The sequence below is a fragment of the Belonocnema kinseyi genome, chromosome 10, assembly GCF_010883055.1.
Source record: "Belonocnema kinseyi isolate 2016_QV_RU_SX_M_011 chromosome 10, B_treatae_v1, whole genome shotgun sequence".
Classification (NCBI taxonomy): domain Eukaryota; kingdom Metazoa; phylum Arthropoda; class Insecta; order Hymenoptera; family Cynipidae; genus Belonocnema; species Belonocnema kinseyi.
Window position 1 is genome coordinate 89,177,888 of NC_046666.1, and position 26,840 is coordinate 89,204,727.

General features: G+C 32.6%; 1 protein-coding gene across 1 annotated transcript in view; it reads left to right on the plus strand.

Moving 5' to 3' along the window:
* Nucleotides 1-6,692: 6,692 nt before the first annotated feature.
* The window catches only part of LOC117181251 (receptor-type tyrosine-protein phosphatase N2), a gene marked incomplete at its 3' end in the record, with an annotated part of 454,371 nt that continues 434,223 nt past the window's right edge, over nucleotides 6,693-26,840 (plus strand). The window contains exon 1 of the mRNA XM_033373815.1: nucleotides 6,693-6,828. The remainder of the gene's footprint in view (nucleotides 6,829-26,840) is intronic.

Sequence of the window (26,840 nt, forward strand, 5' to 3'; positions counted from 1 at the left end):
TTAGGGCTTTTATGAATTTCATGTTTCTGGAAATCATGTTTCTCGAAATGGCCAGCCCGCAGTTTACGCAGGAGAAAATACATTGGGCCAGAAAATTAAAACATCAACAGTTTGTTAAGTATTATTATAATTGAGCTAAAACTTTCCAGAAATCTTCCTTGAATCTTCCTGAACAACTTTCTCACTGACAGTTTTCGATTGTTCAGAAATCGCTCGACTCCCGAAACGTTGGAAGTTTTTTGTGTACGAATTATGCACCGTTTCGTGAAAAAATTATTTACAATTTTATTTATAAATACTTTGAATTTTTGCTAACATCATTCGTCGCAAAAAATGATAATCCATATTTCTTATCAGTTTTATCACAAAATATTTAAAACTTCCCATTTCGTTGCGAGTTGAAGTGAAAAAATGAAAATATTTTATTCAGAGAAAAGATTTTTTCGTAAATAATTCGAAAAATAAAAAAGCTATAACTTTTTTTGTGAGGAGAAAAAGATGCGACATTACATTTTCATTGTCAATATATATTTCAAAAATTAGAATTCATGACTTTATTTAAAGTGTTCAGGGGCCTCCCCACTCCAGCAAAATAATTCTATATCTCTTTTTTGCGTTCGGAAGCCTCAATTACTTAATTTAAATAGAGGTAATTTAAAAACAAATTGATTCATTCTATGCAAATCATATTCAATATTCCATTATATAACCTACAAGTAAATAATTTATGCTACTTAAATTTAAGGTGCTAAATTAGAATCATTATTCAATTTAATATTCGAAAAAAAAAATATTCAGCTTATATCAATTAGTCATTTTACAAAATAAGAACCATTAAACTATAATTATCACTAAAACCTTTAAATAATTTTTAGTTAATACATGTTTTTAAATTTGAACTTTTATTTCTAAAATTTTTCTTTATTAAGAAACTCTTAAACTACTCCCAGAAAATGTGAGTTTTTCTAAAATCAGTTGATAAGTAATTAATCATTTCACTACATAAAAAGCATTACACAATTATTTTCATTGAAACATTCAAATAGTGTTTACATTATATTCTCATTTAAATTTAAAACTGCATCTCTCTACATGTAATTGATTAATAACCTTTCTAACTAAGTTTTAAAAAATTACAATATTTGTACATATAATTTAAAAAAATAGACGTAGTTTCATTGTCCCGCTTGAAAAAAATGCGAATTCTGTTAAAAAATTGTCTTGTTAAACATTTTATTGCAACTTTAATTGTTTTTCCATAAACTGAATTTGCTCATTTCTAATATTTTTTTACGATTTAAATTTTACACATACGGTCTACTGAGTAGCCTTACCGTTTTTTAACTCCTAAATTACATATAAAAAAAAAAATATATATATATATGTGTGTGTGTGTGTAATTTTTGGATTTTCCACTATTTTGTATGCTGTCAAAATTAAAATTTTTTATTTTTCAAGAAAGTTCAAACGCATAATGACATCAGGATAAATTATTCAACTTTTTGAATACTATAATCATCCGCACAGAAAATTTTTGAATTTGGAAAAAAGTGGTCTTAAAAATATTCAAAATGCGCTCATATTTGGAATTTTATATCCAAAATAACTGACTAACAAACTTGACCTTCAGTTTCGGACACTAAAAGAGTGTACCAGAGGCCAATCTGATAGAATGATTTTTTCAAAAGTCATCGTGCTCACAGCCAGACAGGCATAATGCATATAGACAGGCCGACAGACAGATACATTTGTAAAAACCTATTTTTTGGATGAAGATTGTCTCATCACGTGGACATTTGACCAAAACGGGGCAGGGGGTCAAATTTTACACAAATCTAATGCTTTCTCTGATGAGAATGCAAACGAGATTTATTTGTCATGAATAATTTTTCGTTGGTTCTGCTTTTGGTTTTAATCATAAAAATAGCATTAAAAACATAAAAAATTAAATTTCTTGAAACCACACACATGCGATGAAAAACAAATTAAAATATAAAAGTTTTGTTAAGAATGTGGCCAAGCACCGGGCAGTTTTTTTTGCTGTTAATGACGTTTTTCATGATTAAAGCGAAAAACTACGCATCCTATCAAAAAGTGGTTAATAACAAGTTTGTAGATCTTTTTTAAGTGCACAATTTTTGTTCTGTCATCTTTTACCGTATTTTGCACATTTTACGCAAAAAATGTAATTTTTTGATTTTTCATTATTTTGTATGCTGTCAAAATTTGAATTTTTGATTTTCCAAGAAAATTCAATAGGTTGTTATGATAATCTTGTAGGGCATTCAAAAAGCAACATTTTTTTCTCTTGAATTTTTTTTATATCGTGCGTTATTTTGCATAACATGTTCATTTTTGTGTGGTTATATTATACTTTTTTCATGACTACTTGGGACTTCGATTTTTAAGATTTAAAATTGCCAGCAATCTTAAAAAGTGTTAATACAAAATACTTTGAAAGGCTATTTAAATTTTTCAGTTTAATAGATAAATTCAACTTCCAACGCTTAAAAATCTAGTAGAATCATTTACTACTAATTAATATTAATCTTAATATCAATATCTGTGGAGATAATATTATTATAATCATAATGTCACAAACAGTTAATTTTATATAATATTAATTCTATTATAATGCACCCTGATGATAATTCTGTTTTCAAATTTTCATCTCCTAACACAAAATTTTAATTATTTTTTAGAATTCCTTGTCCCAGATCTGAATTATAGTTTTTTGAACAAATCTCTGATCAAATTCAGAAATATATACAATTGATTTGAAAAATTTCCCGTTGCAATTCAAAATTCAGGGTGAAATTAGAAAATTCAAACTTTTAAATCTGAAAATGATTTATTTGAGGTTGAAAATCTTTTAAATTTTACACTTTTAAAACTGAAGCTTGACAAATTTTTAATTCAGAAATATTTTATTCAAACGCTCAATAATTCATACGTATGAAATAAAAACTTTCAACACCTTTTAATTTTACCATTTTTTAAAATCAAATTATGTTAAAATACTAAATTACCGATTTAAAATTTTTATGACTTTAACATTTTAGAGATTTCTGGTTAAAAAATATAAATTACGCTATTATTTTTAAGGTTCAAAATTATAATACTTCAAGAAAATTTCAGTTCTTAACAATCAAAATTGAACGATTAAACCAATTTTTTAACTAAAAACTTTTTAAAATAAAAGTTAAATTATTTTTATTTTAAGTTGTTCCAGATTAATATTTTTGCATTGTTATTTATAGATAAACATTTGAGTTCCAATGAAATAGTTACATTTTCAAACAGAAACGGAATAGTTCAAAGACTTCTGGTTAAAAAATATAAACCAAAGCTATTATTTTTTTCAGTTGAAAATTAAAATGTTTTAGTTAGACAGTTCGATTCTCAAAACTGTCAATTCGTCAATAAAACTTTTGAGTTTAGATTTATAAATAAAAATGTAAAAATTAATAATATAAAGCGAATCAAAATAAAAGAATTCAATTTATAATTTAAAAAGTTTCGATTAAAAAAAGAATTGTAATTAATTCAGTTTTATTAATAAAAATGATTTAGTTCTTAACATTTGAAAATGTATTGATCTATTCTTTAATTCAAAGCATTGAAAATAATAGCTTTGTTTTATATTTTTTAACCAGAATTAAAAAATCCTTATTGACTGAAAAATTACTATTGTGTAAAATTTATATATTTTTGGCTGAGTTTAACAGTTCTTAATTATAATTTTAACTTTTTCGTTGAAGATTCATCATTTTATTTGAAAATGTAACTATTTGTTTGAAAATGAAAGTTTTTTTTTGTAATAAATTTAGTAAAGACTTGTAAAAGTATACAATGAAGACAATAAATTCTATTTAATTCTACATATAATTAGAATATCACATACTTAATTATATAATTTATTTTCATAATGTACAATAATATAAACAATATAATGAACACAATATAATTTACAACAAAATATTAATCACTTTATTAATATTCTGATATTGCATATATATTTTTATTTTTAAATTCTGCGAAATATTCAAATATCAATAAAATCGCCAATTTCTTTAATTCCTTTCAAATACGGATCAAGATATAAATAAGACTATTATAATATAACATGATTATAATATTATTAATATGTGTATCCTTTATATTTTATGCTTGAAATAACATAACCTCAAAATATGCGCATATAAAGAAGCGCGCAAAGTATTCAAATCATGAGAATCGCCAGCACCGAATTCTGGAAATATTAAAATCCTAATCTCTTGATTTTATTTCAATGCGGATAGATATATAAATAGAACCGCCGAAGTGTTCCGACCGGCAATCATACACCTTCGAGTTTTCAAATTCAGAAGAGGAGAGATGGGTTGCGCGCGCAAACCATTCATTTATATCGTCTCCTACTATATTCACACGGACATAGCCCTGTCATAGTATTGGACCACATCTCGTTTCAGATCTGGGATCACTGCCTATAACTCTGCTAATTTTTGATTTTATGAAAAAAGTTATTATGATAAATTGTAGACTTTTTGAATACTATAAATATCCGTACTGAGAATTTTTCAATTTCAAAAAAGTGTTTAAAAAAATATTGGAAATATGCCCACTTTTTAAATTTTTTATCCAAAATGGCTGGCTAACGAACTTGCTTTTTAGTTTAGGACACTGAACGAGTGTACCAAAGGACAATCTAATAGATTAATTTTTTCAAAAGTTATCGTGGTCGCAGGCATACAGACAGACACATTTGTAAAAACCTGTTTTCGGATTCAGGGGGTAAAAGTAATTTTCAACAAAGTACAGTGAAACTCTTCAATAGCCCTCTCTTCTATAGCCCTTCCGAGAATTGACGCCGTGTCGCATGTAGGTGTAACAGCGGGCTATAATGAATTAGTTCCCACCCACCATCAGTCCCGAAATCGGCGCTATAGAAGAGTTTCACTGTATTTTAATTTTCGATAGAAAAGAAATAACAATGCCATTTAGCTTCTCTGAGATTTGAGTCTGGCATTGTTTTTCAATAATAATTATTTCTTACTATTTTCATACTATTTTCTAAAGGTTAATTTCAATTGCTGGCATGTATTTTATCAGATATTGACATATTATGGAAAGCTGGCATTTATCGAAAAAATCTGCCCGCTTAGCGGGCACATTCTCATGGGGCGCTACGCGCGCGGCTCGCTTCGCTCGCAAGTTTGAGCGCGCCTAGGGCGCGTGACGGTTAAATCTCGCGCTTCGCGCTCGGATAATTATTCTTAGCATTTGGAATGCTTGAAAAAAACTTTATCAAAAAGATCTCTTTTAGATGGCAGTATTTATATGCGTCTTCATATTCTGAATTGTCTACTTAATTAAGTATAGTCAAAGATGAAGTTTCTCAAAGCTCTGTATGCTTTGAGGTACACAATCTCATCGTGACACTCGCTCTGCGCGCTCGATTTTCGGTAGACATTTGTAAACAGGTTTTGTTGGATTTTTTTCTCGTAACTTTCGTCGTTTTTCCACACATTTTTTTTATTTTACTTTTTTCAACGTTATTTTTCACGAATAAAACAAAAAGTACGCGTCCTATTAAGAAGTGATTCTTAACGAAATTGTAGATCTGCTTTGGGACAACCATTTTTGTTAATTCATCTTTTTTGTATCCTACATAGTTTGTCCACAAAATGGAATTTTTTATTTTCCATTATTTTTTGTGCAATCAAAATTTGAATTTTCGATTTTTGAAAAAAATTCAAAAATTGGTTAAGATAATCTTGTAGGGATTTCGAATAGAAGTGTTTTTCTTGTCTTGACTTTTATTCATATCGTGCGTTTTTCGGCTTCAAATTTTGATTTTCGGTTGATTAAAAAAATTTTGAAAACGCTATAACTCTGAGAATTTTCTTTTTATCGAAAAAAGTCATTAAAATAAATTGTTTGTTTATTACAATACTATAAATATCCGTACATAGAATTTTCAAATTCAGAAGAAATTGGTCTCAAAAATTTTGAAAATGCGCTCACTTTTTGAATTTTTATCAAAAAAGTGTGATGTCAAATTTCCGACAATTCTAATACTTTCTGAATCATAAATGATGAGAATGTAAAAAATGCTAAAGTTATCACCTTGCACTTTTTCGTCTAATTGTTTTCCAAACGATATAGATGATGAATTAAAAATTGATAGCGGCGTTAAAATATAGACTGCACTGAAAGAAATGAATTGCCTACTTGCATTATATTTAATTAATCCTCATCAGACCAACGTAAAATCTACGAGGTTAGACAATTTAAGAGAATACAAATAGGACCTACATTTCGACTCGGGAATATTCTACCCAACGTTTATACAATTTTACACACACACAATTATAAAATACTCGATGCAAACGTCAGGAGCGATTCGCAAAGAACCTGTATATTGTATGGAAGTGGATGTAAAGAAGGAAATCCTCCAATATTTTTTACTTTATCTAAAAAATCAGCGTTATCTATATGTCACGCCGATTTTGCTTGGCACGACAAACGAAAAAGAATGCTCAATCCCTTAAAAATATTTTGTAAAAGATTCTAATCATAAGTTTTTTTCGTCAAATGGTCACGAGCGGTGCGGCCGATCGATTTGAAAACCAACGCACGCCCTCTTCTCTTTCATCAGCAGTTACTGGCACCGCTTTGTCGAAACTGGACGTAACACCTCCTAAGGTTTAAAGTTTGAAGAATGGTATACAAAATTTAATTATTTCAGTACGAGAATCAAGTGAAAAATCTGCAGTGTCACGGGACTTCACGAAAATGAGCAACTGAAGACGCTGTCACGCCTAGGTAAACTTCCTCTTATCCAGGATTTCCGGCATGGAATCTTTTTGTTGATAGAAATAATTATTCGTGAATGAAATTAATTAGACGTCGTTTGTTTATTAGTTTTCGTTTTTTCTTTATATTTTTCTGTATTTGAGATGCAAGATAATTTATAAATGTTACAAAAGGGGTTTAATTATTATTAGGCCGTGGCTACGTGAACCGACATTTTTGTACGAATAGCCGTATTTTTTCCGTATGAATAGCGAAACCTGAAAAAGGCGATATTTTTTACAAAGTGTCGATGTAAATAGCCATATTTTTCAGTACGTTTAGACCCCCCCCCCCTCTTATTGTTAAGCGAAATGCCATGCAGGTCACATAGAGCGTGGCTACAACCTGATGCTTCAGGAAAGTACGACGACGTCGCCGCTCAAGCTAGGGATCATCATTTCATTGATTTTATACTTTCCCTTTTAGAGATGTAGTGTCAAATGCTCGCCGCGATGGACTACGTGTCGCCAAAGCTGCGCAAAACAAGAAAAATGGTAATAAAGAATAATCTTTATGGCTGGGATACGGCATTTAAAATTACTTTATTGAGAACTTATATTTATTAGCGACTGATTTTTTAAATTTTCTTATATATTAGTAGCACTAATATAAAATTTACTCCTGGGTGTTACTTTATCCTTTTTTTATAGCTAATCAAAATTAAGATTCATAAACCGCCCACACACGAGACTTTGGGCATATGTCATTTCAAATTGAGGAGACTGCACGTACGATTAAAACAACTTGGTGATGTCTGATGTATGAAGTATGGCATAGCTGGATAGATTGGGGTTACAGTTTTAATCTAAATCAATCATTCAGTTCACTAATATTGTGTCATTTTCCTTTTTTAAATAACTCACTTTTACGCAAGAATCACAACTATGCCCTAATAGTTGATAACATTTTTATTTTAAATAAATAATGAAGAGATTATTATTATTTCATAAAACTGGCAAATTTTCCCTAAGATTTTAATTCTTGGATAAAGTGAAATACTTTTAATAAATGGAAAATGTAAGACATTTTCTCGTCATCATTTGATATGCATACGGAAGCGTAATCTCTAATACCGGAAACCGCTTTTACATAAATAAAAATCTCAATATCTCTTATTCTCAGTTTAAAAAAATTAAAATATCTACAAATTTACCGTATACGATTTTTCTTATAAAAAGTTTAGTTTAATACTGCTAATGACAAATTGAGAATTAAAATCTAAATTAATCTGCTTTTTAATCTAAAATTAAAACAAATTTAACCATCTCTTTAAACGCCGAGCTCTCGCACTCGAGCGTAATCAAACTTCCTAGCCTTTTACTCAATTTTATTCTATTCTATGAACTACGCACGCTATGCAATTTTATAAAATATATAGTAATTTCATAAATAAACAAAAAAATACATTTGACTAATTGTGTTGACCTAACTCATATGCCTGTAGAATATTATGGTTCAATTCGGTTTGGAAGCAGATAAAATATAAAATAGGGCTGTTTCCAAAGTCAGATATAATTTTTTTAATGAATGGATCATATAGTATATGAAATTCTAATTTTAAAAACGCCCATAAAATATTTTTTACATATTGTTTACTATTCTTAATTTAATATTGAAATATGAATTTTCTATCACGATGTCGCTTAGCTTAGAGGGCTCCTTTAACGTCAAAGGGGTCGGATTTTCCACCAATCACAGCGTATGTGTCAGTGATTCTCAAATATCTTTTTCTATGCCGATGTTTTGTTTTGGTTATGTGTACATCGAAAATAGATTTTAAATAAAAAAAAACGATTTTTCAACCAATGAGATGAATTTTCAACTAAAATGATAAATATTAAACAAAACAAAAAAATGAATTTTTCAACAATGAAGTTCAAATATTAAGTTGTAAAATTCATTAATTTTCAGCTACCAAATCTTTAAATGTATACTATTTTAAGTATTCCTTTAAAAATGGTTAATTTCACGTTACAGTTTAAAATTAATTATTTAACTAATATTTTATTAAATAATGAATAACAATATTTAATTTTGCAACAAATTAAAAAGTTTAAAGACTCTACTCACGTTTAAAATTAAAAAATTGTAATAGATTTGAATTCATAATAGATTAAAACTTGATGCTACAGAATTTAATGAATTATTTTTTTCATTTAATATTTCCGCACAGAGAAATGAATTTTGAAATTGTTTAAAAAATTTAATATATATATATATAATAATTATTAATATATCAATTAATTTAATTAGTTATTATTAATATATTATATTATTAAAAACATTTCTGTGTTTAAATGTTGTCACAGGTTTATACTGCCCAACATGTCGAAGGCATTTTTTGGTTAGAGTTGGATTTTTTATTTGATCATTTTTGCACGGGGTTATCCCGGTATATATCATCAGTCACGGACGTATTTTTATAATGCAATCAAGTGATCTGATGAGAGCAGTCTGTCCAGACATATTGGACAAAACCTGGTTTTCACCCCATCATTGACGGACTGGGTTGCAGTCAAGTACACGATAGGGGGACGTACAGCTTAAGGTGGGTTCCGAACCACCAGAACCTCGGTAAAGATACATTGAAAAATTTTCAGAGGTACCGGCTCAGGGATCGCACCCCGGACCTCTGAGGTGAAGTCCGAGTGTCTAACCAACTGAGCCACCGAGGCAAAAAATTATTATTATTATTATTATTATTATTATTATTATTATTATTATTATGTGTAATATAACTTATTCTTTTATTCTACTTTTACTCGGGTGACCCCGGTTATACATCATAGCCACGGATTAAGTCAAGTGACTGATGAGATTAGAATGTTATAAGTTAATTCAAATAATTTAACACGATGCTTGAAACCTCCTGCGATGATGTTGTAGGTATACAATTACAAGCGGCCTCGAGCGTTGGAGGTGACAACAGTCACCTTTGGATGCTTTTTTAGAGCTACCATCTGCCACTCCACGGGTTTTTAGTAGCTCACTTTCTGATGGTCAAGAAAGTTTTTTACAATGTGACAGGTGTTTAATAAAACCGCATTCTGAACTGCTGATAATACCCTACTGACTTCTAAATGTTCAAGATGTTCAGTGCATCTTGCGTGCACATTTCCTGTAGCCGAAATGACAATGGGATGATCACATTCCTCCATATGGTCTTTACTTCATGCCTTAACTCGATATACTTGTGAATCTTGTTTGTATAGGTTGACTGCAAATTTCGGTTAAGCGAGCAAGCAATGTCGATGATGTAGACTCTTCCACCTCTTTTTTCTCGCATCACATTGTCAGGTCGATTGGCCCGGATGTAAGGATCCATTTAGATAGTAACATCCTAATATGAGATGCAATCTTCCACAGAAAAACGCTGGTGTTAAATTTGTTGCAGCTCAAATTTCATTGGGCTCCCAATGATCATTTGAGAGAGTTTTCAAGTTTCAAATGTATTCCTCTGAACGTAGGTACCCATGTGGGCATCTAGGGGAAAGTATCATTTGGAGACTGAATTTTGGCTCATGCAGAGTTGTGGAGTTCTGAACCGCGCTGTCAGCCACTTGAATACCTGTCAAAGCAACTATTCGTTTTGCGATATTAGCCTAAATAATTGTTAATAAGGAAACCAATGGAAACAATATTTACCTAATTTCCATAAATTTCTTTCATTTAATAGGGCGTACCAGTTACTTAGAATAAAATTATAACTTCCTAATGCAACTTCCAAAAGTTAGGTGAGTCATGCCCGTCGACATTTAAACTAAAGCCGGGATGTATAGAAAAAGTCATGACCGTTTACATATACAATAAGGTATTTTCACTCCAATCACTAGCTCACTTCACTTCGTTGAATACTGAGGGGATAACAATTGACCAAATGCATGGAAATTGGTTAATTTTTGCTCTATTTTTCTAATATCTCCGTAGAAAGTAATTTTTCTGTATAAGTGCAATTAAAAAATAGTTTTTCTTTTTTAGGGACTATTTAATTCAATAATAAAATGATAATAATTTTCATTCATGCGTGCGTTAGGGCTGAGCGCTGGTTGTCTACCCTTTGCAGCGCGATTCAAAATTACATTGAAAAAACAATTCTTGTAATTTAAATAAATAATTATTAAAATATACACAAGAATGTATACAAAATGTGTAACTTTTGATTTCAGACAAGAAAAAAATTTATAACACATATATTTGATGAATAACAGTTTATTTTCATTGAATTTGAAAGACTGACTAATATTTCTCAAAATATTTGTTAATAGATACATTTTTTTAAATACCATATGATATTTCAGTAGCTTGATATATAGAAACTAATTGCAGAATATAATAGTGATAATATTTGAATAATTCTAAAACAAAATTTCAGATTGTTCTTTTCGATTGAGACGTGACAAAACGACGCTTGAAGTAAAAAAAAAAAGAAAGCATAACTACAATGCAGTCGCGATAATTTATGTATTTATAGATTATATAATTATATGAATTCCCAGGAAAATACATACAAAGTATTTAAAACTTATAAATAATTATTTCCAATCACTTTTCTAAGAAATTTCTTTTTAAATTGAATGTTTTGTAAAATATAATTTGGTATTTGGAATTCACTGAAAATAAACTGTTATTAATATAATATATGTGTTGTATTTTTTTTTGCCTGAAAGCAAAGTTACACAATTTGTATATATCCTTGTGGATATTTTAATAATTATTTACTTAAGTTACAAGAATTGTTTTTTAATGTAATTTTGAATCGTGCGCCAAGTGCGGCCAATGAGCGGTCAGCCCTAACGCAAGCGCAGTAGCTCAGGGTGCCAACATTGGAATCATTGGTCCACAGTACAAATCGGAAAAATAACTCAAATCAGCCGGCAGGAAAAAGGTGGGATATGAAAGCCTTAATAAGGTATTTTTACTTCAACCATCAGCTAAGTTCAATTTTTTACAAGCTGAGGGGGAAAAATGGATCAAAACTTTATTTCTGTAATATATTTGTAATTAATCATCATTATTATTTTATTATTTCATTAAATAGTAATTAAAAAATAGATATATTTTTTAACTACACTTATATAGAAAAAATTATCTTTTACGAAGATGTTAGCAAAATAGGGCAAAAATGAACTGAATCCCATACATTTAGTCCCTTATTTTCCCCTCAGTAATCTACGAAGTGAAGTTAGCTGTTTAGTGAAGTGAAAATACCTATTAGGCTTTTATCTTATCAGTTTGAATGTTCCCGCCGCTATATTTGAAACATTGCAATGTTTCACGAAACTCCCAGTGTTTCATGAAACTTTTCATCAGGCTAAAGTTTCATGCAAATTTACATCCCTACACATCGCGAAAAACAAATTTCTGTTTTTATTATACAATTGTATTTACCTTATCTTTCATGTATGACACAAGCCACTGCAAGATTAAATATCTAAGCTACCTTTAAACTTCTGCAGAAAATCTAGTGGAAATTTGTTCGAACGACCAGGCATCAATTTCGATGAAGACGGTCACGACTCAGTTTGTACATCCCGGCTTTGGTGATTTGAATGTCATTTAGTAGATTTTGACTAACCTAACATTTGGATATTACATCACGCCAAGTACTATTTTTATTCAAAGACTATTTAGTCACTGGTAAATGAGAGGAAATAAAAAGTTAGATAATTATTATTATAACTTACCTGCTTATTAACATCTGTTTCACTCAAATAACGACCGACAAAATGATCTTGACAGGTGACTTACAGTATGTAGACGACACTTCACGTTGCACTGGATGAGAAAAAACAGTGTTTAAATGATGCTTTTCCCCTAGATTCTCCGAATGAACCTGTGCGGTTCAAATTTGTTGCAACTCTAATGAACACCGATTTCGGTGTAAATTGGAGGATCGGCAATTTTCTGTGTCGCTTTCTAAAACAGGTACTGGAATGTATCTACAGAAAGGCATCCATTTTCTTAAGAGTTCTAGGTTTGGGGCAAGTTGTTAATGTATAATGCCTGGTACATCATTATGTCTATGCGTATATTCTCTCTCAGCCATTACGCGACGGCCACCAATAATATGCTCGATGGATTCGTTGGTATCTCCACAGGATCGGCATCGATCAATCACGTCTCAATGTAACACGTGTTTGCGATAATTTCTGGTGATGACAACCTTGCCTTGAACCGCAATCACGAATACTTCCGTCTCTGGATACAGAGCACCCTTTCTTAGCCAAATATTAGATGCCTCACTATCCACTTTATTTTGATCCAACGTTTTGGGGTGCTCGCCATGGATGGCTTTCTGCCTCCATTATATTTCTAATTCCTCTATGGTTTCTGCCCCTATATTCAAAGTTCCATCTGAGGATAAATGTAAGGGCGTGTAGTCAAGATCCGGGTTACAGATGGTACTGTAAAGCTGAACATTTCGTTTGCTGTTTGAATAGTCTCGCAACTGTAAAACTTGTGACCCACGCCGTTTTTTGAAATCTACAACGCCCCTACCCCCTATATGTCGTGCTAGAACTACCCTTTCAATCGCTGAATTTATGTGACGCATTCGGTGCTTCGTCATTTCTAAGGGAACAATTCTGTTCAACTTTTCAAGATCGGTGTTAGACCATTTTATGAGCCCGAAGGAGTACGTGAGGACAGGGATGACATGTGTTGATTGCCGTGATTTTGTTTGCCGAATTGATAAAACTCTTCATAATCAATCTGAGTCTCGTAGTGAAGGCAGTCGTTAGGCTTGTCTTAACTATCGTATGCTGTATACCCTTAGATTCAAGAATACTCAGATCTTTATATGATTTGCCTGCAGCCATTGTCCGAACTCCATGTGGATATCATTGGTAAACTGCCTGGGCTGAACTAGCGTACAGCTTCAGGTCATCCATGTCAAGAAGATGGGTCACTTGATGACCACCCTCATTATCATGAATTATGAACTCATGAGACATGCTGTTTAGTGTTTTTCTCAATGGATTCTACGTTAAACAGTACCATAGTGCGCTGAATAAGTCTCTTTGAAATATACCCATCGTAAAGCGCATTGAATTAGTTATCCTTGGTTGTCCATGATCAAAATACTTGATTCTTGTATCCCAGAGCCTCATCGCATGACTGAGAATGTCAATAATGCGCAGGTAGACTTTGTAAAGTTTTAAGACTTCAAGAAAATAGTCACGCGGTACAGAAGGAAACGCTTGCTTGTAGTCAATGTATGTCATGTGTAAGTTCCTTTGAGGCTTACGAGCCGAGTCATGGAAACAGCGTCTATAGTGATTACATCTTTACAGTCTCGCGAGTTTTTACAACATCCTTCTTGTTCTTCTGTGAGAATGTCATTCTCGTCGCAATGAGAATATACCTTATCTACAATGCTTGCTGTAAGGCATTTATAAATTATTGAAATACAGGATATGGGTCGAGAGTCAGATGGATGTTGAGCGTATGGTTCTTTGGTAACATATACGTAGTACCCTGGAGCATGAAGCCTGGCATCAGATCTGGGTGTTGAATGATTTTCGCTAAATACCTTGCCAACGCAAGATACAAGATGTCTACCATGTCCGGACCTGGAGCTTTCCAATTACTTTCCTTTTTCAAATCAGCTGAAACATCTAAGCTGTGATGATTGTTAGTTGCATTTCAGGGCTATTGCTTGCCCTTGCTTCCTCCAGTTTAAACCACTCAGTGTCCAAATTGCATTTGTTCATTTTTTCTCAAACATCCGACCAGTAGTTAGTCATATCTTCCATTTGAGGGACTTTGGTGCCTTGATGGTTATTTGGCTTTACTCTCAGTTCACGATAGAACCTTCTTTCATCTGTCTGAATTTTTCAATTTTGTTGCCTTCGTGCACTACTTACCTTGTACCGACGCAGTCTGGCAGTAACAACATCAAGTCTCTGTCGTTGGGAGTCTATAATCTCATCCAATATTGCTGATGTTAATGTCTCGATGTGCCGAGGGAGGATGATTTTAGTAGCATGGTTTATCAGGTTTCTGATTCTATTTCCTTTTTTTTATATTGAGTTAATCGACCAATTTGCACCTTACTTTGCTGACATCCATATCTAGCTTGATCTTTCATGGTGGATCTCGATCCCTTGCCGGGACAAAAACTGCATTTGCAGACCTAGTTTTCCGGCCCAACGTTCTAAAGTATGCCACATCTGCACAGTATATATATAAGTTAGCACCTCTAACGTAGTTTGTGCTAGGTTCAAATACGTATACTGAAAAAAAAATGTTCCAGAATCAAGTAAATGTTACTTGATTCAAGTCAATCGCAGGTACGAATGGGGATTATAGAATATGAGTGTGTTCCAAACAAATAAATACTTGCTACCGTATGTTTGGAATAAGCGTACATTTTCTTAATCTGAGAAAATGTATTCTTAGATAGAATATCGTATTTTATTATGCTAAAACTTTATTGTGTTTAAAAACTTTTTAAAAATGTTATTGAATTCTTTTTCCTTAAATATTTTGCTTTATAAACGCACAACATTTTTTTAAATTATCAAAAAAATGTAATAATTGTATTTTCGAACATTTTTTAAAACTTATAACTTTGTTTTATGCTGTCATATATTTATCTTTTATTATTTACAAAAATGTTTCACGGTTAAAAAAATTCGAAATGGTTTAATTTTAAGTAGATTAATACATACATATAATCAGCGAAAAAATTATAGACGCAGTACATTTATAACCTTTTAATAATTTTAGGAATGAAATTACTTTTGAGTCTTGCTTAATTATTTCAAAATTAAAAACCCTTTTTTAAATCTATTTGAAAATTTTTAATTCTTACCAACAAAAAGTTACCGACGCAATAAACTTATAATTTGTTTTATAGTTTTATGAGTGATTTGATTTGTGAGTCAGCCTAAAGTTTATAGTTCATAAAAGTTGCAAACTCCTATCTACATTTGCATAAATAAAATTGATTATGTGCACCAATGTTTTGAATTTTATAAATATTATTGAATTTCAAAATAATTGTTAGCGGCGAAGAGAACCAACTTCATACCATGTCAACTTGTCGATTATTATGTTTAATGAGATACTTTTGCAGTAACCCGTGTGGAAATTTAAGTTGGGCCTGACCAGTCTACGGCTGGAAAGCCCGGCTTTAAGTTGGGAGCTGGTCGGGGATTCTGGTAAGAATCCGAACAGCATCGTGACGCTGTGCTAGCCAGCTTCCGGCCATGGAGCATGGCCGGGAGCTGGCCGGAGATCACGACCGTGGCCCAGACAAGATTAATTGCTGCTTTGCTAGATTTAAATAATTCGTGTTTCAATTGTATGAAGAGCATCTGTCACTGAGTTGGGGGATTAATTTGATTCTTTTTTACTGTAGAATTCGAGCATATTAATATATAAAATTCCACACGCCCAGCACACAGGCAACATTAACTATTTTCACGTAATCTTTGAGAGACAAAAAAGATTTTAAAAATAAATATTAAATGATTGACATCCTCATAAGCTACAGTTCAGAAAAGTTAAAGTACCAACTTTTAAGTACTCTTTTTCTAATTATTTATTATTATGTGGCGTTATGTAAATATAAAATACACGAACTTTTAACAGCAATATCAGTAAAATACTTTTTAAATAAATAATTTAAATCGATTACCATTTTTCTTTGCGTGATATTTTGTTTTTTCCCGTTTTAGACTATTTTACAACTTTTTACAATGACAGGAAATGTAATTTTTTATGAACATTTAAAATTTTCAACAACGGGACTCAAGAATTCAATCATGAACGTTGAAAAATTCTTAATGGTAAAAGTTTTTTGACTTTCGTATAAGGTTTGGTTTTTAGGTTTATACTAAAGTCTGAACTCATGAAACCTTAAAATGTGTAGTGTGAAAAAGATATTCACCCAATATATCTTCACGCGTGGAACATCCATGCGGGTATACACATCCATTTTTTAATGAAATCAGAGAAAGTAATTAAGTTATAAACAAAGTTCAACAATTTTATTATTGCCAATCAGCGCTCGACCAGCTACCGTCTGAACATACGATCATAAGATTTGTCCGATCAGAGCCTAGTCAGCCCCCGACTGGGGTTTTGACATAGATTTTGTCCAGAGAGTCCCCGGCCAGCGCACGGCTAGGCTCTTAAAAAACAAACATAGCCCGGCTGTCCCCGACCAGAAACCTTTTGTTCCAGGGCTAACCCGGGCTATTTCCACACGGGAAGAAGTTAATTAATTTAGACCAATATATTAATGTTCATAATATGTGTGCGATGTCTATCGTATCAAGTCTGCAGTTTTTATATTGAAAAAACTGATGTGATTCTATCTTGATAACATAGGTATCTTCAAAGTAAACTTGACATTCGTTTCAAATAAATAATTATTTGAAGGAAAATATTCAAGCATTATTCTAAGAGAAATTATTTCTTCGCTGAATACATTCATTTTCTCGTCTCAAGATCATGAATATTGTTTCAATTAAAATAGTAGTCAAAATAAGTATATGAATTTACTTGGATCAAGAAACATTTAGTTAGAGTTTTAGTTACTTATCATGTGAATATAATATTCTAAATTCAATATTTTATTAAACTTCACGCTAATAAGTATAATAAAACAAATTAACTCAATAGTTTTTTGCTCAAAGTAAATATATTCTTGATTCAAATAGTTGTCCTGATTGTATTATTATGTTGATTGAAGAAAATCGGTCCCTTGTAAAAAGAAAATACTTGCTTCTTTCAAGTAATACCAGCCAAGTAAATTAGCCGACTTGATTGAATGCAAATTTTTTTTCAGTGTAGGTAAAACCTTGCTGTCGAGATAAGCTATTAGTGCATGCAGATCATTTGTGATGTTCATTTTGGGCAGAGAATGCCTTAGTAGTGGTTCTACAGATCTGAACTCTAGTAAAGCATGACCAAAATTCCTTTCAAGCTGCTGTAGTTTTTATGGGATTTCCCTATCCACATCATCGTTATTAATATGCGGATGTGGTTCTAATGGATCCGGTACATGATGTTCATTATCTCTAGCATTTATGCCTTCAGCTTCAAACAAGTCTTCGTTGTCCACATCTTTCAAAGCGAGTTCATCAATAGGGAGGAGCTGCTGTTCCACTTCTATTTTGATAGCAGCTATATCAACAGCCGAAAGCAGTGTGTTTACAGATATTGAGCGTTTTTGATCTGCTAGATTCTGCTTATTTATATTTGTGGCTAGCTCTGGGTATTTAAGTAAGAAGAGTCTATGATGTTCTCTGCTCACACTTCGTCCACATTTCTCTGCCAAAAAATAAAGGCGCATAACATCTCTGTTCATATGGTATGTCCATTTTCGTCGCTTTTTTGGTTGTTTGAACCTCTGATTCTGCCTCTGGTTGTATAAGGTCATTCACCTCTAGAGGATGTGGTGATGTTGGATCATCAATAGGTTGAGGAAGAACATCAATTGCTCCTGCTTGACCGTATAACGCGGCTTTCTCTAACTGATGTTCATAGCCGTCATTTTTCTACGCTAAATCAACTTATTGTTTAAGGTTATACTGCAGCGAGAGCCAAGTGATCAGAATTTGATAAAAATTGATATACATGTAGTTTATGGTGCCTTACGCAACCTTATCAAATTGTAAAAAAGTCTTATCGCTGGCTGTCGAGTAATGAGTTTTTAAAGTTGAGTAGAAATACATGGGCTCTTACGGCAGCACGTGGATTTTTACTCCTTTTCCTCCGAAAAAATTATTCGTAGTAATAGGATCGACGTAAAAATCAAGTATATTGTAAACTATAACTTTGAGATGTAGTAGGCGAAGTTTTAAAATGATTATGTCGATAGGAGAAAAGTTATACGGGATTAAATTCGCAAGTTAACAAAATTGGGCACTTGTACTCGAGAATCATGGCAACGCTCATGGCTCGCTAGCTGTTGTACCGATACAAGTAACAAGTCTCAGTGAGAACGAAGCAGTAAGCATGAGAGCAAAAGAAACAGCGAAAGCGACGTTACCAAGAATTGTTCGTATAATTGTCGACATTACTAAGAACGATATTAAACAATTTTATTCATTTATATGGTCCGCGAATAGGCTTCATGAATTTAGAACGCAATATCTTTATAAAATAATAAAAAAACTCGATTGAATTAAGAATTAAAAGCCATTTAATTTTGATCGCGTGTAGTTGGCACCGGAATTGAAATGCAATGCTAAAGGATATGGCATAGTTGTACCACAATGTAAACACTAAATCTTGCTTCAGTACAACCTTAATCTCCATTGCTCGGTCTTCTGTCACGTGTAGATTAGTCCTGACGTCCTTCACCTTAGCGATGAGATCTCTTAGTGCGACTTTCTGTATATTAGGATACTTTGCAGCAAATTTCGTTCTTAAATTGTATCCTTTTTCCATTTTCGTTTCAAACTTCGCACTTTTGTTATTAGAGACGCACCAATTCCTCTTTTATTGTGGTATCCCAATTAATGCTTTCCCACAGTATTTCTGTCGTGGTGGTTGGCTGCAAATAGCTAACGCTAGTCAAAGCATCCTCGGCAAACACAGTTGATGTTCCACTGCTTAATGTTTGTCGCAGAAGTTCTTGCTGGCCAGCTGTTTAATAAGTTAGATCTGCCTGACCATCTCGCAGCTCACTATCGCCACCGTCCCGCATGCTATGGCCCCCAGCTGTGGCTCCAGGGACGCCCCGACGTACCTCGGGAAGCGCCATGCGTTTCAATTTCTTTAATATGCTCTCCATTATTAGTTACTCTAGGAGCTGGGTGCAATCCTGTTTGCGATTCTAGGTCCGCACGATTTTTTAAATTGAATATCAAGTAAAATGTTGTACTGATTACGAAAAAGTAGGGTGCCCCCCCCCCCCGAAAAATGCCGGAGTTTCGTGATGATCGCGTTTTAATTCTTTTTTAATTAATGCAATAGCCCTGTTACAATTTGGAGTTTTTCGAAAGTCTAAATGTATCGTCGGCTAGAAAACCGTTGTAGGAAGAGAAATGTCCTTTACTATTTTTTGATTTAATCAATTGTTAACATAAAAATAAACAATTGAGTTGAAAAGTGAGAAAAAATAACATTCTTCTTATTATGGTTAAAATATTGATTTCACAGAAGAAAGTTTCAAACAAAAGTTGCACTATTCACAGAGAAAAATTTTTGTCCAAGGGAAAATTTTTTGATAAAAGTGATCGATTTCGAGAAAACATCGATTAAAGAAATAACAAAATTCAGAGCCAGAATAGAAAGGTGGTTTTCTTTGTAGGAAGCAATTTTATCAAGAAATTTCAAGAGATAAAAGATACTCCTTTTTGCGTTTACTTCAACTTTTGTTCAGAAAATTTATTCCGACATTTATATTTAACAAGTTAATGAGCATTTCTGAATGTACACATTATGACGTGCTGTACATTTAGAAATTTTAAATCAAATCTTCTGGAAATTTGTACATAGATAAAGGAAGTCTGAATTAAAACATGAGCGTCAGCTAGTTTAAAATCAAATAATACCTCTTTATGCTATAAACAATAAGAAACTAAGTCTGTTTATCAACTTCTAATAATCGCAGGGACTTGTAATAAAGCTGAATAATTTTCATAAAAATTAAATAATAAAATGGCTTTTAAAAAATATTACTATTACTTATACTTTGTTTATTATTAAATTATATTTTTTTGTTTAAAATGTAATTGATCCTTATTGCTGCGAGAAAGGGAAAGTTTACGGTGGCGGCATGGGGCCCCCATAAACTATCCCAAATTTTTTCCGAGCCAAAACCGTGAACTTGTCGCCCTGGCTATTTGTGCTCGAGAGGTGAGAGCCCTTTACAAGGGCGACAAGGTTACGCCTTTGACTCTGGAAAAATATAGGATGGTTTATGCGGGCCGCATGCCACCACCGTAAACTTTTCCTTTATCGTAGCAATAAGGATTCATTACATTTTAACAAAAAAATATAATTTAATAATAAACAAAGTAAAAATAATAGTAATATATTTTAAAAGCCATCTTATTATTTAATTTTTATGAAAATAAGGAGTTATTATTTTATTTTAAACTGGCTGGCGCTAATTTTTTAATTAAAACTTCCTTTGTCCATGTAAAAATTTCCAGAATATTTTATTAAAAATTTCGAAATGTATAGCACGTCTAAATGTGTACATTCAGAAATTCTCATTAACTTGTTAAATATAAACATTATAATAAATTTTCCTAATGAAAGTTGAAGTAGACCCCAAAAGAAGGGTCTTTCATCTTTAGAAATTTCTTGATAAAATTGCTTCCTACAAAGAAAACCAACTTTCTATTCTGGCTCTGAATTTTGTTATTTCTTTGATCGATGTTTTCTCGAAATCGACAACTTTTATCAAAAAATTTTCTCTAGGACAAAAATTCCCCTCTGTGAGTAGTCCAACTTTTGTTTGATGCTTTTTTCTGTGAAATAAATATTTCAACCAAAATAAGAACTGTATATTTGAACTTACGAAAGACTCCAAATTGTAACAGGGCTATCGCATTAATTAAAAAAAAATTAAAACGCGTATATCTCGAAACTCCGGCATTTTTCAGGGGGGGAGGGGGGTACCCTATTTTTCGTAATCAGGACAACATTTTACATGATATTCAATAAAAAATCCTGTGGGCATAGAACGGCACACAGGATTACACCCAGCTCCTAGAGCAGCGGTTCCCAAACTTTTTATGTACTTTCTGGGGAGCGGCAGGGCCGCCACCCTCACATTTCTTAACAATACCCTACCGCCAAGGGGTGACTCTTGACTGCTTCACTGCTTGACTGCTTCACTGCTTGACACACCATGCTTCACGCGAGAGAATGAGAACCGGTTAAGAAAAATTAAAATGTGTTACAATGTTAATAAATTAAATTTTAATTAGTTGAATCAATTTCCTAATCTAATTTTAAGCAAATGAAAAGAAAGTTGATAAAAATCGGTTAATATCTTCGATGCTCATTGAAAGTTCTTTTAATTTTGCATGTTCTAAAAGATATGCTTAAATACTCGAAATTTTAACCGATTTTCATCAAATTTTTTTTCATTTTCTTAAAATTACATCAGGAAAATGATTCAGATAATTAGAATTGAATTGAGTCATATCTTTAGGATTTTAGTTATTGTAACAGCCTTAAATCTTATAACAACGAAAGGGTCCACATAGCGGGGGGGGGGGGGTGCTGTCAAGTGGCTGGGCTCGGGCTGGCTTCCCTCTCGGGGGCTGCCCAGCCCGGGGTGGCATCCCCCTGCCGGCGGCAGACTCATTGGCCGGCGGAACTAGTTTGGGTATCGTTGTCCTAGAGTATATTTGGGTTTTGGTGTTCTGCTTAGTGCCTCTTCTCTTCGTTATCAACCTATCTGGCATGTGAATCCCTGTCAGTATTATATGTTATTTAATGATTATATTATTTTAGAAACTGGACATAATTAATAATCAAATTATGTTCATTGTCATAACATTTTGTAGTTGAAAAAAAACTATTGCGATTATTCCGTAACCTTCTGCAGGGAATTTTAACATAGAATCCGAATTTCAACGATTTAAAAGTTGATTTTGCTCTTTTTTCGAGTTTTTTAAAAAGGAATCGAATAGGGACTCAATGGGGTCTTTACGGGTGCTTTGCAGAGGCTCCACTCGCTTCCTTCGGTCCGCCAGGGAAAACATAAACTAAAATCTGCGATAACTTGTTTCAATTTTAATCTTTTGATTGCAAGCGACATATCGTTGGAATCGCAAAAAACATAGATTTCACATATAATATTTTTAAATTGCTGATTGCAAAATTAGAACATTTTTATGTTTGGTATTTTATCCGTCTCTAGTCGGTACATCTTCTAATCAAGTTTATAATAGCCTCCATGGTTGCGTTCCAAACTTTAAATGGGCATAACTGTCAAAAAATATAGGTTATGTTATTAATTACAATTAATAAAAGTGTTTATTTAATAATGAAGTGAGACATGTGGACTGAGAAGTAAACGTTTATTTTTTTTCTGTGACAAGAACATTATGGAATGGCTGCTGAGTGACAAATACTATAAAATTGTTATAATATTCTGTGCTTCCAGTGGGCGTAGAATCACTTGCGTTTAACGCTTATTTGCGGCACAAAAAAGTTATGTTATCAGTTCCCTGGCAGACCGAAGGAACCGAATGGAGCCTCTACAAAATACCCGTAAAGACCCCATTGGGTCCCTATTCGGTTCCTTTTCAAAAAACTAAAAAAAACAGCAAAGTCAACTCTTAAATTGTTGAAATTCGGCTTCTACGTTTGAATTCCCTATAGAAGGTCACGAAATAATCGTAATAGTTTTTTTTTTGAAAATTAAATATTTAAAAAATATATAAGACGTATAACGCCTGTTGACTGCTACACTTCAAACGGATCATCTGTACGTAGCAGTCAACAGGCGTTATAGATCATATACATATTTTTTTAACTTTTTACTGCTGCAAAAAAAAAGTATTGCGATTACTCCGTGAGTTTCCAGTAGAAAATTAAACGTAGAATCCGAATTTCAACAGTTTAAAAGTTGATCTCACTGTTTTTTTTTTAGTTTTTTAAAAAAGGAATCGAATGAGGACTCACTAGGGTCTTTACGGGTACTTCCCTGGCGGACCGAAGGAACCGAATAGAACCTCTACAAAGTACCGGTAAAGACCCCATTGGGTCCTTATTCGGTTCCTTTTTTAAAAACTCTAAAAAACAGCAAAATCAACTTTTAAATTGATGAAATTTGGATGCTACGTTAAAATTCCCTATAGAAGATCACCGAATAATCACAATAGTTTTTTTTTACGACTGTGAAAAGTTTAAAAAAATATAAGACGTATAACGCCTGTTGACTGCTAGTTACAGACGACGCGTTTGAAGTGTAGTAGTCAACAGGCGTTATACGTCTTATATTTTTTAAAACTTTTTACCTTTGCAAAAAAAACTATTGCGATTATTCCGTGACCTTCTATAGGGAATTTTAACGTAGAACCAAAATTTCAACAATTTAAAAGTTGAGTTTGCTGTTTTTTCGAGTTTTTTAAAAAGGAACCGAATGGGGACCCAGTGGGGTCTTTACGGGTACTTTGTAGAGGCTCCATTCGTTTCCTTTGGTCTGCCAGGGAAGAGAGATGATCTGTTTTAAATAAAGTGAATAAAATGTTACATGCGAAAACTGTAAATTGGCATAACCTACGTTTATTTAAGGCAATTAGGGTAAAAAGGTGAATCTGAACATAACCTCAAAATAATGACAGATCGGCCCGGCATATTTATAATACTTTTGACTCATTATTCTTTACCAAAGAAATGTTTTGTGGTTTTGTATGTTTATTACTGACAATCTCAGCAGTAATAATTTAAAGAATAATTATTTATTAATAATTTAACAATCATTACTTATTAATAATTTTAATAAGTGACACATTATTTCAGAATTAAATAATTGATTTTCGCAGTTTTTTTTCAAAGATCGATCCTGGACGAAATACACATCAGGAAATGCAGATGCAATTGGTGCATTTCATCTGGTGCATTTCAATCTACATTATTGAAAAATCGTTATCTCTGGACCTAATCCCAAGACTGGGGATTGATAAGCCTAAAATGAATTCTGAGTCATTTTGATGGAGTAGGCGTATCAAAAGATATCTGGAGACAGTTTAACTTGGCTGAAATTTATTTAATAAATTTTGTAGAAATTTTTTTATTTTAGAAAATGATTTCTCTGGACGTCAACCCGAAATTTAGTTTGATCAACCACAGAAATAAATTGGAGATTCGCTGAGGTTAGGAATGTGTCAGAAATGAATGTAGAAGCCAAATTTTAGGCAAGAATTTTTATTCCAATTTTTTTAGAAATTATTCTATTTTTGAAGTAGTTATCTCTGGATCTGATTTCCAAATTGGCATTTAATCAGTCCCTAAAATTAATTCTGAGTCATTTTGATGGAATAGGCTTGTCAAAAACATATCTCGAGGCAATTTAACTTGGCCGAATTTTAAATAATAAAGTTTTTAGGGATTTTTTTATTTTAGAAAATTATTTCCCTGGACGTCATCTCAAAATTTCGTTTGATCAACTGATAATAAATATAGGATAACATTTAATTGAAAGATAACATCTGGAATAAGGTTTACGGATTCGGTGTCTACCATCAAGCTGCGCTGGTCCAGTGGAAAAGAGTCTTGATTGGTAACCACGCTGCCGTGGGTTCGAATTTTTTTCTCAACTTTTTTTTCGTATTGTAAACATGTCAAGTAATAATTTTTAATGCTTCCACGGCGAATAAATTATTTGTTTAAAAAATATTGTCTGCATGATATTTATTTCCTAGTAATATTTTGTAAATAAATAATTTATTAGCCGGGGAAGTATTAAAAATTATTACTTAACATGTTTAAGATACGAAAAAAAAGTTGAGAACAAAATGCAAACCCACGGCAGCGTGGTTACCAATCAGACTCTTTTCCACTGGACCTGCGGAGCTTGATGGTAGTCCATGCGCGCGAACCGGTAGAGGTTCTGCACCCTTGGATAATGTGATTTACAAACGGTCATAGTTCTTACAAGGGACCAAAAAATGCCGGATACGTGTCTTATTATTTTTGAAGTAATATCGATTGATGATAGTCTAATCAAAAAGTCAATGTCCCAGAAGAGGTTTTCCCCTTTGAGAATTGTAGTCTTGACCCATTGTCGATAACGAAGGACACCACGTTTCCGCGTATAGAGTGAAGGTAACAGCTAGCCTTCTGGTTGATTTCAATACAGTTACAAGAACACATACAGGGCATGCCAGTTCTCTCTACTTTTTGATCCATTTCGCAACGTATTTCGACAAATTTGGGGACACCATCATTAAGACCTGGCCCTTTGGAAGAGCCGTTGATCTCTAGGATTCTTCTATTATGTCAGAATTGTTAATAAAAAAAATTAGCAAACGATTCGAATCGTTCAAATGCTGCCGTCTGTTACCCGCTGGTTTCTATTTTTCTGCAAAAATTGATATTTGTTGGAAAAATAATAATTTTGACAAATTTTTTTATTTTTCAACATTTTATTGATTCGAGGATTTCGCAAAACCCCGGATGTTCGACAAGTCTTCTTTCTCTCGTTCACAAATCCTTCGGAAAAAATATATATGGAATCAGTGCCATACCTATTAAAAAAAATGTTTGTTCTCGCGCTTCGTGCTCGATTATGTATTTACCTCGCGCTACGCGTTCCGCCTTTATATTTTGTCACATTCTTGCGCAAATTTTAAAAATTAAGTCTCAAAACATCCACCACTGTAATTTTGTAATTGTGAATTCTCTTTCGTTAAAAGATAGTTTGAGCGCACCTACGGCACGCGACTGATAGCAATCGCACTCCGCACTTGGTCTTTGCATGTCTTCCGCATTCGGGCACAGACCTTTTAAGGGCATGTGACACAGCTAAATACCTATATTACCGATCACAGTTTTTCAGTTCACTGAATGTTTTTTTGAACCTCAGAACTTTTTTTGTAAGTAAAATATCGAGCTGAAACTTTGGGAAATGTATTAGAGTACAATAAAGTACGTTTAGGTACTGCATTTTGGTAGGAACTTCACTGAAAATTATTTCATCTTTTTTCTGAACCTCAACATTTTTTGAACGTTCCAACTTTTTTTATACATAAAATATCGGTCTCAAACTTTGAGAAATGCAAAAGCCACAAGAAAACTACGTTTAAGTAAAAGCTTAATAATAAAAGATGTAAAAAAATATATTTCAACAATCAATTCCAACGGCATCAGCCGGTAACGTTGTACACGAAAATACGAAACCTGGCGGCCACTAGACGAGGCTCTAGAGAGTTTGTATTTTCGTATACAACGTCACCGGCTGATGCCGTTGGAATTTATTGTTGAAATATATTTTTTTACATCTTTTATTATTAAGCTTTGTACTTAAACGTAGTTTTCTTTCGGCTCTTGCATTT